Raw genomic sequence first — 15,507 nt, 5'->3', positions numbered from 1 at the left:
TCAAATAAAGGGAAGAGGTACATGTCTGTCACTTAAATTTAAAAGCTATACATAATTAAACTTAGTGAGAAAACCCAGATAGGTTGGTTGAAAGGTAGGCCCCTGGTGCCAGTTAGTGAAGTTGTGTATGCAAAGGAAAAGTTCTTGAAGGAAATTTAAAGTTCTACTCCAGTGAGCACACAAATGATAAGACACTGAGACAGCCTTATTGCTGATATGGAGAAATTTTTAGTATTCTGTGTGGAAGGTCAAACCAGCCATAACATTCCCTTAAGCCAAAACCTAACCTAGAGCAAGGCCTCTTCAATTCTATGAAGGCTGAAAGAGGTGAGGTGGCTGCAGAAGAAAAGTCAGAAGCTAGCAGAGGTTGGTTCATGAGGTTTAAGAAAAGAAGCCATCTCCGTAACATCAAAATGCGAGGTGAAGCAGCAAATGCTGATGTAGAAGCCGCAGCAACTTCTCCAGAAAACGTAGTGAAGATTGTGAATAAAGGTGGCTACACTACACAATTTCAATGTAGATGAAATGACCTTTTATTGTTTTTTTTTAATTTTATGGTTGATTTATTTTGAGAGAGAGAGAATGCACGTATGTGGGATACAGGCAGAGAGAGCGAGAGAGACTTCCAAGCAGGCTCCACACTGACATAGTGCAGAGCCCAATGCAGGGCTCAAACTCAAGAACTATGAGATCATGACCTGAGCTGAAATCAAGAGTCAGAAGCTCGACCAACTGAGCCACCCAGACACCCGGAAACAACCTTTTATTAAATGAAAATGCCATTTAGGACTTTCATAGCTAGAGAAGAGAAGTCAGTGCCTGGTTTCAAAGCTTCAAAGGACAGGATGACTCTCTTGTTAAGGAGGTAATGTAGTGACTTTAAGTTAAAGCCAATGCTCATTTACCATTCCAAAAAGTCTCTGGTCCTTAAGCATTATGTGAAATCTACTCTATCTGTACTCTATAAATGGAACAGCAAAGCCTTGATGACAGCACATCTGTCTATACATGGTTTACTGAATATTTTAAGCCCACTGTTGATACCTACGACTCAGAATAAAAGATTCCTTTCAAAATATTACTGCTCACTGATGATGAATTTGGTCACCCAAGATTTCTGATGGAGTTATGCAATGAGATTAATGTTTTCATGCCTGTTAACACGACATCCAATATATAGCCCATAGATCAAGTAGAAATTTTGGCTTTCAAGCCCTCTGATTTAACAAATACATTTCTTAAGGCTGTAGATGGATCTGGGCAAAGTAAATTAAAAACCTTCTGGAAAGGGTTCATCATTCTATATGCCATTAAGAACATCTGTAAGTCATTGGAATATCACATCAACATTAACAGGAGTTTAGAAGAAGTTGATTCCAACCCTCATGGATGACTTTGAGAAGTTCAAGACTTCAGTGGAGGAAATAACTACAGTTGTGATGCAAACAGCAAGACAAATAGAATTAGAAGTGGAGCCTGAAGGTGTAACTGAATTGCTGCAATCTCATGATAAAACTTGAATGGATGAGGAGTCACTTCTTATGGATGAGCAAAGAAAGTGGTTTCCTTTTTTTTTTTTTATGTTTTTTTATTTATTTATTTTTGAGACAGAGAGAGACAGAGCATGAGCAGGGGAGAGGCAGAGAAAGAGAGGGAGACACAGAATCTGAAGCAGGCTCCAGGCTCCGAGCTGTCAGCACAGAGCCCGACGCGGGGCTCGAACCCATGGAGTGTGAGATCATGACCTGAGCCGAAGTCGGACGCTCAACCGACTGAGCCACCCAGGCGCCCCAGAAAGTGGTTTCTTGAGATGGTACCTACTCTTGATGAATATGGCTGTGAAGGTTGTTGAAATGACAACAAAGAATTTAGAATATCACCTATACTTAAGTGATGAACCAGCAGCAGGGTTTAAGAGGATTAAATCCAATTTGGAAAAAGTTTTGTTATGGGTAAAATGTTATCAAACAGCATCACATGCTAGAGGGAAAGCATTTGTGAAAGGAAGAACAAATCGACATGGTAAACTACATTGTTGTGTTATTTTAAGAAATTGCCACAAGGGCACCTGGGTGGCTCAGTCGGTTGAGCATCCAACTCTTGATTTCAACTCAAGTCATGATTCCAGGGTCATGGGATCGGGCCCCATGTTGGGCTCCGCACGGAGCATGAGATTTACTGCTTGAGATTTACTCTCCCTTCCTTTGTACCTCTCTTCCACTCACGCGTGCACTCTCTCTCTCTCTCTAAAATAAAAAAAAAAGAGAGAGAAAGAAATTGCCACAGTCATACCAGCCTTCAGCAACCCCACCCCTGATCAGTCAGCAGCCATCAACATCAAGGCAAGACCCTCTACCAGCAAAAGATTATGACTCATTGAAAGCACATATAACGGTCAATATTTTTTAGCAATAAAGTATTTTTTTAAATTAAGGTATGTACTTTTGTAAAGACATAATGCTATTACGCACTTTACAGACCACTGTATAGTATAAATATAAGTTTTATATGCACTAGTAAACCAAAAATTATTTGACTTGCCTTTTTGCAATATTCGCTTTGCAGTGGTCTGGAACTGAACCCACAGTATCTCCAAGGTATGCCCATATAAAGCATTATTATTATACCTAATAGAATAAATACATACAAGATTGTCTCATTTTACTTTTTTAAAAATACGCATTTGCGTTCTTCAAACGAAGGCTAAAAGAATATGTATCAAAAAGGTAGCTGGAGTTGAATCTCTAGGAAATGAAAGTATAGGTGATTTCACTTTCTTCTTTTTGTGTATTCTAAATTACATACAATGAATATTTATTACTTTTGTAAAACATACATAAATTTGATTATGAAAAATAAGATTGCTACTGTCCTCTTATCCAATAAAAATGATTAATAATTTTTTGATGTTCATTTTTATCTAGTGACTAGCAAATTAGTATTTATGGGTTGTTGAAAGTATATTATAAAGAACGAAAAAGAAAATTTTCATAGTGACTTTTATTCCCACCTCTCAGAAATAATCAGTTAAGATAATAGTGATTTTTCTTGTCATGTTACATATATATGTACAAATAGTATATTTGTACAAATGCAAATAGTATATTTGTACATAAATATACACTTACATATATGTATGTATATCTATATATGTGCGTGTGTGTATACATATACATACACTTTTTTTATTCAGGTAACAACAAAAATTGTCTCATGCTATTGCAACTTTATATAGAGCACTGCTCTGACTATATATTCTATGAATCTCTATTCAAATTGTCTATGCTTTTTTCTTTTTTATTGTAAGAAAAGGATAACAAACTGGCAAATTGCTGAATATGTCACGTTTGATCGTGCATTACCATATCCTAGATATTTCAATGGGATATTTCATAAGACAAAAAAAAAAAAAACCCAACCATCTCTCTACTCATGAATTATATGTCCCACATATAATTTAACACTTGAAGTTAGAATGATCAGTTCATACACAAAATTTTCTTGTAGCCTAGATTTTGAAAATATAGCAATCAAATAGATTAAAAACTTTACAATGTTATTCCCTAAAGATAATGAATGAAAATCTGATGGTCAGTTTTGTTTGCAGTCTTATTCAACATATCTTGACTTTATTTCATTCTGGACAGTCTACTTAAAGGGATTATCTTAATACATGTTGAAGCTCTTCAGAGAGGATATAATTAGAGTTTGTTTCATTATCTGGCCTTTCAGTTCCTTTATCTCAGTGCTTCATATATCCAGTTGTAGGAGACAATGTTGATAATATAACTAAAAACTAAAACTGCCTTAGCAACTCTCAGAAAACATAAATAATGAAAATGTGTAGGAAAAGAGGCAAGCTTAGTGCTTTCTATGCTATGGTGATTTTCTCTAGCTTTGTTCTGCTCCTGTTTTTAGAGTTTTACTGACTGAAGCAGAGGTACCTTTTAAAAATTTTTTTTTAATTTATTTTTTAATGTTTATTTATTTTTGAGAGAGAGAGACAGAGAAAGAGTGTGAGCAGGAGAGGGGCAGAGAGAGAAAGGGAGACACAGAATCTGAAGCAGGTACCAGGCTCTGAGCTGTCAGCACAGAATCTGATATGGGGCTCAAACTTACAGACCACGAGATCATGACCTGAGCCAAAGTCAGATGCTTAACCGACTGAGCCACCCAAGCGCCCCAAAATATTTCTTATTTAGTGTCCATTATAATGTACAACATACAACAAAGATTGTTTAAGAATGCTACTGACTAGACTAATATGTTGGTGAAAATTACATCTCTTTGTACAGTACATTTGTTTTTTTAATTTCTTGTGGAAATATGTGTTTACTTACCTGAATGGTGGAGAGTACTGTAGTCTTGGGTATGATAATTAAAACTCCAGAGAAGCATGCTAGATTCTATACTGTCTTAAGCATACTTAGTAAAATCAGCAGCATTGTGATCATAGAATCATTTACCAAGATTATAAATCTGACAAAAACAATGATGTTCACTTGTTGAAATTTCAGGGAAATGATGCAGTCCTTTCTAATAATAGTTGGATTATATATTGAGAAAGATTGATTTAGAATATTTTGAAAATATAAAACATTGGTTTTATTCATTTTGATACAAGAAATCAGAAAAAAGAGAAGTAAACTAATATTGAATGTCTATTTTAGGCCTGGCACATCATACATATTACTAAATGTATTGAAAATAGTCCAACAAGAAAGGCACTATTTACCCTGTTAAATAATTGAGGACATTGAAGCTCATAGTACATATTACTTTTCCCAAGGTTACATGGAAGGACAAGAGGGTTTTATTTGCAGTAGGTATATTTCTTCTAGATTAATTTCTGTTGTTGTTTCCAAATCATTTGTGATGAAAAGTGAATCTGGTTTCTCTATGAATGATTGTTAGATTTGAAGAGTCTTTGGGCATTTAGGAATAACTTTTTTTATTTTTTTCAAATCAGTGTAACAAAAGCAATTCAAACATGATAGAAATAAAAGATTTCACTTTTTGGGGAGCCTGGGTGGCCCAGTCAGTTGGGCGTCCGAGTTCGGCTCAGGTCATGATCTCCCCATTCGCGAGTTTGAGCCCTGCCTCGGGCTCTGTGCTGACAGCTCAGAGCCTGGAACCTGCTTCAGATTCTGTGTCTCCCTCTTTCTCTGCCCCTCCCCTTCTCATGCTCTGTCTCTCTCTGTCTCAAAAATAAATAAAACATTAAAAAAAATTTTTTTTAAAAAAAGGTTCCACTTTTTTTTTCAATCCTTAGTTTTGTTGATTATTCGAAAACCTGTCCTCATGCCACATGAGGATTTAATCAATTGACAGATACATAGAAACAAAATTTTAAAAGTCTATGCTAAAGATTTTTCTTTGAAAAAAAAGATATTATTAAAGGGTGTCTGTTTTGAAAGCACATGAGAAGTTTTAAAAATTACGTATATACCAGTTTTTGTGACTTAATTCATAAAGGAAAGTTTATTTTCTAGTGCTTTACTATTTTATGATGTTTTACTATTTACTAAGTCTGCAATGCAATTTTACTAGTTGTTAAAAAAAATACAAAGTTATCTTGCCTTAAGCTATCTGTTATTATTTTTGCCTAATATTAAATTCATTTTGAAAGAGAAGAGTCATTCTTCTAGACAATATCTTTTGGAATTGCTTAGATCACTTTAACATAGAGGTGATTTGTGAAAATCTGTATAGTGTAGTATAGTATTTCACATACTAATTGCAGAGCAGTGTTTTTCTATCCATTTTTATGTCATGACCCATAAGGAAAATAATCTTTTCTATTATTTCATTTACATGTGCAGAGGAGGGGTAGAGGACCATGTGCTCAGTATGTAATCTTGATCAGTTCATTTTATTCATCAATTATTCTTGATAATTTAAATAATTCAATTATTTGAGGAATGTTTATATAGTTCGGTCTATAAAACAAATACATTTTCATTATAGAAAAATACATATTATGTATGAGATATTTTTAGTTAATATTATTATTAATATATATAATAAAATTACCAATAACCCCTCCAGTCATAAATAACTACTCTTGATATTTGTGGAATATGTACATATATATGTAATATATACATATATGTATATTATATTTGTATATGTATATATTACATATGTAATATACATATATTTGTGTGTATATATATGTATATACATATATATATATATGCCAGTGTATTCTTATGCATTCAAGAATATATTTTGAATCTGTACCACATAGTTCTGTATATGTATCGTTTCTTTAAAAGACTATTTTTTTAGAGCAGTTTTATGTTCACATCAAAATTGAGAGGGAGATACAGAGATGATATACTGCCTGCACCCCACCCCTGCAACATGCATAGCTACCTTCATTATCAACATCACTCACCAGAATGGTACAGCTTTTACCATTTAAGGATGGACCTACATTGACACATCATAATTACCTGAAGTCCATAGTTTACTTTAGGATATACTCTTGGTGTTGTATGATCTATGTGTTTGGACAAATGTATAATGACAAGTACCTATCATTATGATAGCATACAAAGTATTTTCACTGTCCCAAAAATCTTCTGTGCTCTCCCTATTCATCTCCCCACCCTACCCAAGATTCCTGGCAACCACTTATCTTTTTACTGCCTCTATAGTTTTGCCTTTTCCAGAATGCCATATAGGTGGTATAATACAGTATGTAATCTTTTCAGGCTGACTTCATTCACTGAGTAATATGCATTTAAGTTTCTTCTATGTCCTTTCATTGTTTGATACCTCATTTCATTTTAGCTCTAAATAATATTTCATTGTTTGGATGTACCACAGTTTATCCATTCACCTACTTAAGGACATCTTGGTTGCTCCCAAGTTTTGGCAATTCATATAAATTCATATTATATATATATTCATATAAAGCTGTGCTATATAAATCCATGTTCAGGTTTTTGTGTAAATGATTTGGGTAAATGCCAAACAGCACGATTGATGAATTACATGGTAAGACTATGTTTAATTTTGCCAGAAACCACCAAACTGTTTTCAAAAATGGCTGTACCATTTTGCATTCTCATCAGCAATGTATGAGAGTTCATGTTGCTCCAAATCCTCACTAATATTTGATATTTTTAGTGTTCAGATTTTGGCTGTTCTATTAGATATGTAGTGCTCATTGTATTTTTTTTAATTTCTCATTTACCTGATTACATATGATGCAGAGCATCTTTTCATATGCCCATTTGCTACCCGTATATCTTCTTTGGTGAGGTATTTGTTAAGTTTTTTGGCTTATTTTCTAATGTGTTTGGTCATTTTCTTATTGTTGAGTTTAAGAGCTTTTTGTATATTTTGCAGAATAGTCCTTTATTATATATGTCTTTTGCAAATATTTTCTCCCAGTGTATGGCTTATCTTATAATTCTCTAGATATTATTGTCTTTTGTAGTTTTTTTTTCCATTTTAATGAAGTCTTGCTTATTAATTACTTATTTCATAGATCATGTCTTTGGTGTTATATCTAAACAGGCACCACCATACTCGAGTTTTATAGTTTTGCATCATAAATTTTGGTCTATAATCCATTCTGAGTTAGTGTTTGTGAAGGGTGTAATGTTTATATGTAGATGCATTTTTTTTGCATGTAGATTTCCAGTTGTTCTAGCACCACTTTTTGAATAGACTGCCTTTGCTCCACTGTATTGCCTTTGCTCCTTAGTCAAAGATCCAAACACCATTTTTATGTAGCTCTATTTCTCAGCTCAGCTCTCTATTCTGAACAGCTCTCTTTTCTGTTCTAATCTTCTGTTTGTATGTTCTTTTGCCAAGACAACACTATCTTTTCTTTTTTTTAAAATTTTTTTAATGTTTATTTACTTTTGAGAGAGAGACACAGAACGCGAATTGAGGAGGAGCAGAGAGAGAGAGGGAGACACAGAATCCGAAGCAGGCTCCAGGCTTGGGCTGTCAGCATGGAGCCTGACGCAGGGCTCAAACTCATGAACCACAAGATCATGACCTGAGCCGAAGTTGGACACCCAACCAACTGAACCACCCAGGCACCCCAAGACCACACTATCTTGATTGTTGTAAATGTTGAGGTTGTATAGTGTCATTCTTCCAACTTTGCTCTCCTTCCATATTGAGTTGGCTATTCTGGGTCTCTTGCCTCTCCATATAAACTTTACAATCAATCTGTCCATATCTATAAAATAACTTGCTGAGATTCTGATTGGAATTGCATTGAATCTATAGATTAAGTTGAGAAAAACTGACATCTTGACACTACTGAGTCTTCCTATCCATGAACATAGACTATCTCTCCATTTTTTAGTTCTTATTTGATTTTGTTCATCAGAGTTTTGTAGTTTTCATCATATAGCACTTGTACGTATTTTGTTAAATGTATACTTAAGTATTTAATTTTGAGGGGTGCTACTGCAAATGGTATTGATTTTTTTTCAAATTTCACTTGTTAGCATATAGAAAAGCAATTACTTTTTTGCATATGAGCTATATATCTTGCAACCTTGTATAATCGCTTAGTAGTTTCAGGAATTTGTCAGTGCTTTTGGATTTACAAGGTAGACAATCGTATTTCTCCCAACAAAGACAGTTTATGTCTTCCTTCTAAATCTGTGTTTTGTTTCCTTTTCTTGCCTTAATTGCATTAGCAAGAACTTCCAGTAAAATGATGAAGAGTAATAGTGAGAGGGACCTTCTTGCCTTCTAAATAATCTTAATGGGAAAGCTTGGAGTTTCTCACATTAAACATGATGTTAGCTGTAGGGTTCCTGTAGATAATCCTTATCAAATTGGAAAAGTTTCCCTCTATTGCTGGTTTACTGAGAGTTTTTATTAATGCTTGGCATTAGATTTTGTCAAATACTTTTTCTGCATCTATTGATTTGATCATATGATTGTTTTTACTGTTTAGTCTATTGATGTGATGGTTGGTTGTTAATTAATTTTTGCACGTTTAACAACTTTGAATAACTGGGATAAATTTCACTTGGTCATGGTGTATAATTCTCTTCATTCTTCATTGGATTCAACTTGCTAATATTTTGTTGAGGATGTTTGTGTCTATGTTCATGAGAGATTGGTCTATGGTTTCTTGTAATATCTTTTCTATAATGTCTTTCAATATTCTTTCTTTCTTGTAATATTTTGGTATTAGGGTAAATCTGGCCTCGTAGAATGAGTTAGGACATAGTACCTCTGCTTTTAACCTCTGAAAGCAGTTGTAGAGAATTGGTATATTTTTTTCCTTAAATGTTTTGTAGAATTCACTAGTTAACCTATCAGGGCCTGGTGGTTTTTTGCTTTGGAAGGTTATTTATTAATTATTGATTCAATTTCTTTAATACAAAGAAGCTATAGACCTATTCCTATTATCTATGTCTTTTTGTGTGAGATTAGGGAGATTATGTCTTTCCAGGAATTAGTCCATTTCATCTATGTTACCAAATTTGTGGACATAGAGTTATTTTAGTATTCTTTTATTATCCTTATAATGTCCATGGGATTTACAGTGCTGTTCCCTCCCCTTATTTTATTTCTCATGTTAGTAATTTGTGTCTTCTCTCTCTCTCTGTCTCTTTTTCTCTCTTTAGTAAGTGTGGCTAGCAGCTTATCAATTTTACCGGTTTTTGCAAAGAACCAACTTATAGTTTCTTAATTTTTTCCTATCGATTTCCTGTTTTCAGTTTCATTGATTTCTACTCTAATTCTGCTCTAATTGGTTCTTTTTATCTGCTTACTTAGTATTCAATTTCATCTTCATTTTTTTAGTTTCTAAAGACAGAAACTTGGATTTGGTCTTAGACCTTTCTTCTCTTCTAATACATGCACTCAATACTGTAAATTTCCCTCTAAGTACTGTTTCCGCTGCATTTCACACATTTTGATAAGTTGTACTTTCATTTTCATTATGATTAAAAATATTTTTGCAATTTCTTTTTTCAAATTTATTCTTTGACCTCTATGTTATTTAGAAGTATGTTTAATCTCCATATATTTGGGGATTTTCCAGTTATCTTTCAGTTATTTATTTATAGTTTAATCCTTTGTAGACTGAGAGCAGACATTGTATGCTTTTTTTGTTGTTGTTGTTAAAATGTGTTTTGTGGCCCAAATGTGGTCTATCTTGGTTCATGTTCCATGTGAGTGTGAGAAAAATATGTATTCCTTTGTTGTTGAATGAATTAATCTATAGATATTAATTATATGCAGTTTGTTGGTGGTATTATTGAGTTCAGTTATACCCTTACTGATTTTCTGCCCGCTGGATCTGTTTCTGAGAGAGATGTATTGAATTTTCTAACCATGAGAGTGGATTCATTTGCAGTTCTGTTAGTTTTTGCCTCACACAGCTTGATGCTCTGTTGTTAGGCATGGGCACATTAAGAATTGTTAAGTATTCTTGGAGAATTGACCCCTTTATCATTACATAATGTCTTTTTTATCCCTGATAACTTTCCTTACTTTTATGTCTGCTCTGTCTGAAATTAATATAGCTACTCCTCTTTTCCTTTGATTAGTATTAGCATGGTATATTTTTCTCTATCCATTTACTATTAAGCATTATATACCTTTATATTTAAAGTGGATTTCTAGTATACAAAATATAGTTATGTCTCATTTTCTGATCTGCTCTGCAATCTCTGTCTTTTTATTGGCGCATGTAGATCATTGACATTCAAAGTGATTACTGATATAGTTGGATTGATCCCATATTCGTTACTGGTATTTTTTTTTTTTTTTGGCCCTTGTTCTTTGTTCCTATTTTTGTCTTCCACTCTTCATCTATCTTTTGTGATTTTAATTAAACATTTTATTTGATTCCATTTCCTCTCTCTTTTTAGTATATCAGTTATTCTTTTTTGTCACTTTTTAAGTGGTTTTCCTAGAGTTTGCAATATACATTTACAACTAATTGAAGTCCACTTTCAAATTACACTATACTACTTCACAGATAGTATAATAACCTTATAATAAGAAAATAATCCTAATTCCTCCCTTCCATCCTTTTTATCACTGCTGTCATTTTTATCTGTAATATATATAATATACCTTAAGTTATACACACACACACACACACACACACACACACACACACACACACAAGCATACATACTCAAATACACCGTTGTTATTATTATTTTGGACAAATTGTTATTTGTTAGATCAATCATCATTAAGAAAAATAAATGTTTTTATTTTACCTTCAGTTATTTCTTCTTTGATTCTTTTCTTTATGCAGATCAGAGATTCTGACCTATATTATTTCCTTCTTTCTAAAAATCTTCTTTTATCTTCTCTTGAAGGTGGCAGCAGTTACTAGCAACGGATTATCCTAATGTTTGGCTATCCCAGAGAGTTTTTATTTCTTTTTCACTTTTAAAGGATAATTTCATAGGGTGCAGAATTTTGTTTTTGTGGTTTATTTCTTTTACACTTTAAAAATTTCACTCTACTCTCTTCTTGCTTACGTAGTTTCTAAGGAGAATTCAAATATTCTTGTTTTTGTTTTTCTACATGTAAGGTTTTTTTTCCTCTAGGTCATTTAGGATTTTTTATTTATCTTTGATTTTCTGCAGTTTAAAATTTTTTTAATGTTTATTTTTACACACACACGTGAGAAAGAGAAGAGAGAGAGCAGGGTAGGGGCAGAGAGAGAGGGAGACCCAGAATTTGAATATATTCTCCAGGCTCTGAGCTGTCAGCACAGAGCCCGACATCAGAACTGTGAGATCATGACCTGAGCCAACTTCAAACGCTTAACCCACTGAGCCACCCAGGTGCCCTATTTTCTGCAGTTTGAAGGCAGTATCCTTAGGTGTATTTTTATTTGATATCTAACATTAGTTTGGAGAAATTCTCAGTCATTATTCTTTGAAATATTTCTTCTGTTTCTTTTTTTTCTTCTACTTCTAGTATTCCCATTACATGTATGTTACACCTTTGTAGTTGTCTCACAGTCCTTGGATATTCTTTTCAGGTTTTTTGTTTTGTTTTGTTTTTAAGGTTTTTTTGTTTGTTTGCTTTGATGTATTCTCTAGCTCTGAGATTCTTTCCTCAATCATGTCCAGTCTACCAATAAACCCATCAAAGGCATTCTTCATTTCTGCTACAGTATTTTCAATCTCTAGCATTTCTTTTTGATTCTTTTGTAGGAGTTCCATTACTCTGTTTACATTACCCATCTGTTTTGCATACTGTCTACTTCATACATTAGAGCCCTTAGCATATTAAATCAGAGCTGTTTTAAATTCCCAGTCCGATAATTCCCACATCCTTGCCATGTCTGGTTTTGATGCTTACTCTGTCTAATCAAATTTGGTTTTTGGCCTTTTGATATGCCTTGTCATTTTTCTCAATAGATACAATGTACTAGGTAAAAGGAACTGCTATAAATAGGCTTTTGGTAATGTGGTTCTGAGATGTGGGGGAGGGGAAGCTTTCTAGAGTCCTATGCTTAGTTAGGTTTTAGTCATTTAGTGAACCTATAGCTCTGAACCATGAACTTCATGAGACTGCCTTAGTTTCCGCCCCTTTTATGTGGGACAACATGGCTACAGAGGGCTGCTGTTGGGTATTTCTCATCCCCAGGTCACTTAGACTCTGAGAATACCCCAGTAGATTAGGCTGTCATTAACCAGTCTGCCCTGAGGACAAACCTTTCTTAGAAGAACAGAGTGCTATGGAGTATTTCAAAATGATTTCTTTTCCCCTCCCCCTGCCAGCAGCAAGAGGGGAATTTTCTCTAATATTTTCTGTGGGAATCTAGTGAAGCTCCTGGAGGTAAATCTCAAAATAATGTGGAGGCCCTCCTTCAGCTGGATTCCTTTGCAGTTTTTAACTCTCAGACTTGTCCACACTGAGCATCAATTACAGTTGTGGTTTTCCTACCCCGGCCGGGTTCCTGGGTGGTTTGCAGTCCTAAGTCTACTCTGTAAGTTGAGACTCCCTGTACTTCCCTGACTGTCTCTCCAATTTGGGGGACAGCAGTTTGTTCTAAGTCCACCCCTTTCTTAAGGATCAAAGAAGACTGGTGATTTTTCAGTCAGTTCAGCTTTTTGTTAGGAGGAGTGTTGATTTCCAAAGCTCCTTACATGTGGAACCTGAAACCAGAAGTCCTATACTTCTTATTTTACTAAAATAAGAACCTACTAAATTGATAATTTCATAACTTGAAACTTTTTCAGTTATATTACGGACCTGTTTCTTATCAGTAAATACTCTCTGATAGAGTTTTTATTGGCGACAGTATCTTTTTCACAGTGCAGATTTTTATCTAGTCCCTTATTGCTTAAACGGCTTCCAATTTTCTGCAGTATAAACAGTGATTCTGTGAAGGTTCATGGAGATAAATCTTTTTGTATAGTTATGATTATGTCCTCAGGGTAAATAAAATAGCTCTTCTTAACCTAATACCACAGAGGAATTAGCAGAAAACATCTAGATGCTGCTGTGCTAGAATAATTTACACCCCCTTCTTCTAAAGTGTGTTAAATAAAATGGTTTCCTTGCTCTTTCATCAATTCACAAAATGATCGAGCCAGTTCAAAACAACCTTTCACTGTTCTGGGATGTGAGTGTGTGAGTGTGTGAGTGTGTGTGTGTGTGTGTGTGTGTGTGTGTGTGCGCGCGCGCGCGCGTGTGAGAAAGAGAGAGAGACAGAGAGAGACACAGACAGAGACAGAAAGAAAATGAAACCGTTTATGAAATTGTAAAGAAATAAAGGCTATTTTTATAGCCTTGGTACTAAGAAAAATCTGGAAATCCCAGATTTTTTTTGGTTTTATTCTGCAACTTTCATAAGACAGAACAACACCAGAAAAACCACTCTCTTTCTTAGATGTGGCATGCAGATGTTCCTCTCTAGAGGGCATGTCTTTTTGTTATCTGTTTCACTGACAGAATTACCTATGTGAAACTGGCAACTTCACTTTTTTTGGGGTAAAATAACCAAATTCTAGCTACTTCCATCTATACTGCCTTTGACTCTTCTTCCTTTTTATCCTGTCAGTGTCCTTTAGCCACAAACCACTAGGAACACACCTGCACTTGAACTATTTGGACTTTTTGTTAGTTGCAATGAAGAGAAGGCACACCATGGAGAACCATGGGCCATCTCAATATGACTATTAGAAAAGAGTTACTGTAGGATTTAGGCTTGTTAAGTGATTTGAGGAAGGTTTCAAGAAAGCAGGGTTTTGCTGTAGTTTGCTTGCTGTCAAAAAGCAATTGTAATGTTATGATTTGATATATTAGTGATCTTTTTCCAAAATAAGGTGACCAACTGTCCCAGTATGCTTGAGACTGAAGGGGTTCTTAGGATACAACATGTCAGTGCCCAAACCAGGAAAATTCCCAGGAAAACTGAGAGGAGTAGTTTACCCTAACTAGAGGGCAAGAGAAAAAGAGACAAAGGCTGAAATTGGTAAAGAAGTGATAGCTAGTGACAGGAGCTAGGATTTGGGATGTTTGGTCATTCTTTGTGATTTAGGCAGTGCTCATGTTTTCGCTTGGATTCAGACTTGACTACAAAGTGTTCTCACCCCCGACTTGACCCACCATGGAGGCAGAGTGGCCATGTCTGATTTCTGTGAAATTGTTGATTTCACTAGGACACTGGGCCAGCTCCCAGCCAACACCAAGGTTTTTACACAGTCTTGGGGCGGTTTCTAGCTATCAGGGGCTAGTTTCTTTTTTTCCCCAATTATCTTCTTTGTGGATTTAGGAATACTTTTGGGGTTGACTTAAGAGCTTACAGATGTGATCTAGTTGTTAGAGACTCAGTTTCAGCCACATTGGTCTGTACTCTAATGAGAGGCGTTTGGGCTTTGAAATATTGAGTAATAAAAAAATTATCCTTCACTCTTAACACAACGTGTTTTTCTTCAATAGAAAAACATGTTTTAATGACTAAGACCAAATGCTAAATTACTAAATGTTAAAAAAAAAAAATCAAATATCCTTTCCCCTTAAGATTGAAACTCACATTAACATATTTCACTGTTCTAGTAATGCTGCCATAAAGAAAGCCAGTTTTTTGGTATAGAACACACTTTTCACAGAACATATCAACATTTGGATGAATACTGATATTTCACTCTTAAACCAGTGTTGTGCAGAAATACTAGTTTATAAAGTGACATTTCCCAATTTTGCTTTTTTGTTTTTAAAATTAGAAATCTTTTTCACTCTTATGTGGATCCTGAGAAGCTTAACAGGAACCCATGGGGGAGGGGAAGAAAAAAAAAGAGGTTAGAGTGGGAGAGAGCCAAAGCATAAGAGACTCTAAAAAACTGAGAACGAACTGAGGGTTGATGGGGGTGTGGGGGTGTGGGTGATGTGTATTGAGGAGGGCACCTTTTGGGATGAGCACTGGGTGTTGTATGGAAACCAATTTGACAATAAATTTCATATATTAAAAAAAAAATTAGAAATCTTTTTGAAGTACAAATAATTGTTCTCATTTAAAATAAAATAAATTTC

The 15,507-nt window shown here is 34.6% G+C and overlaps 1 protein-coding gene across 1 annotated transcript in view; it reads left to right on the top strand.

The window, feature by feature from the left end:
• BANK1 (B cell scaffold protein with ankyrin repeats 1) overlaps nt 1-15,507 on the top strand; it is a 309,952-nt gene that overhangs the window by 65,609 nt on the left and 228,836 nt on the right. The window lies entirely within an intron of this gene.

Source organism: Prionailurus viverrinus, chromosome B1 (assembly GCF_022837055.1).
Source record: "Prionailurus viverrinus isolate Anna chromosome B1, UM_Priviv_1.0, whole genome shotgun sequence".
In the NCBI taxonomy this organism is placed as follows: Eukaryota; Metazoa; Chordata; class Mammalia; order Carnivora; family Felidae; genus Prionailurus; species Prionailurus viverrinus.
Note: the sequence above shows the minus strand (reverse complement) of the source record. Positions and strands in the feature narration are given on the sequence as shown.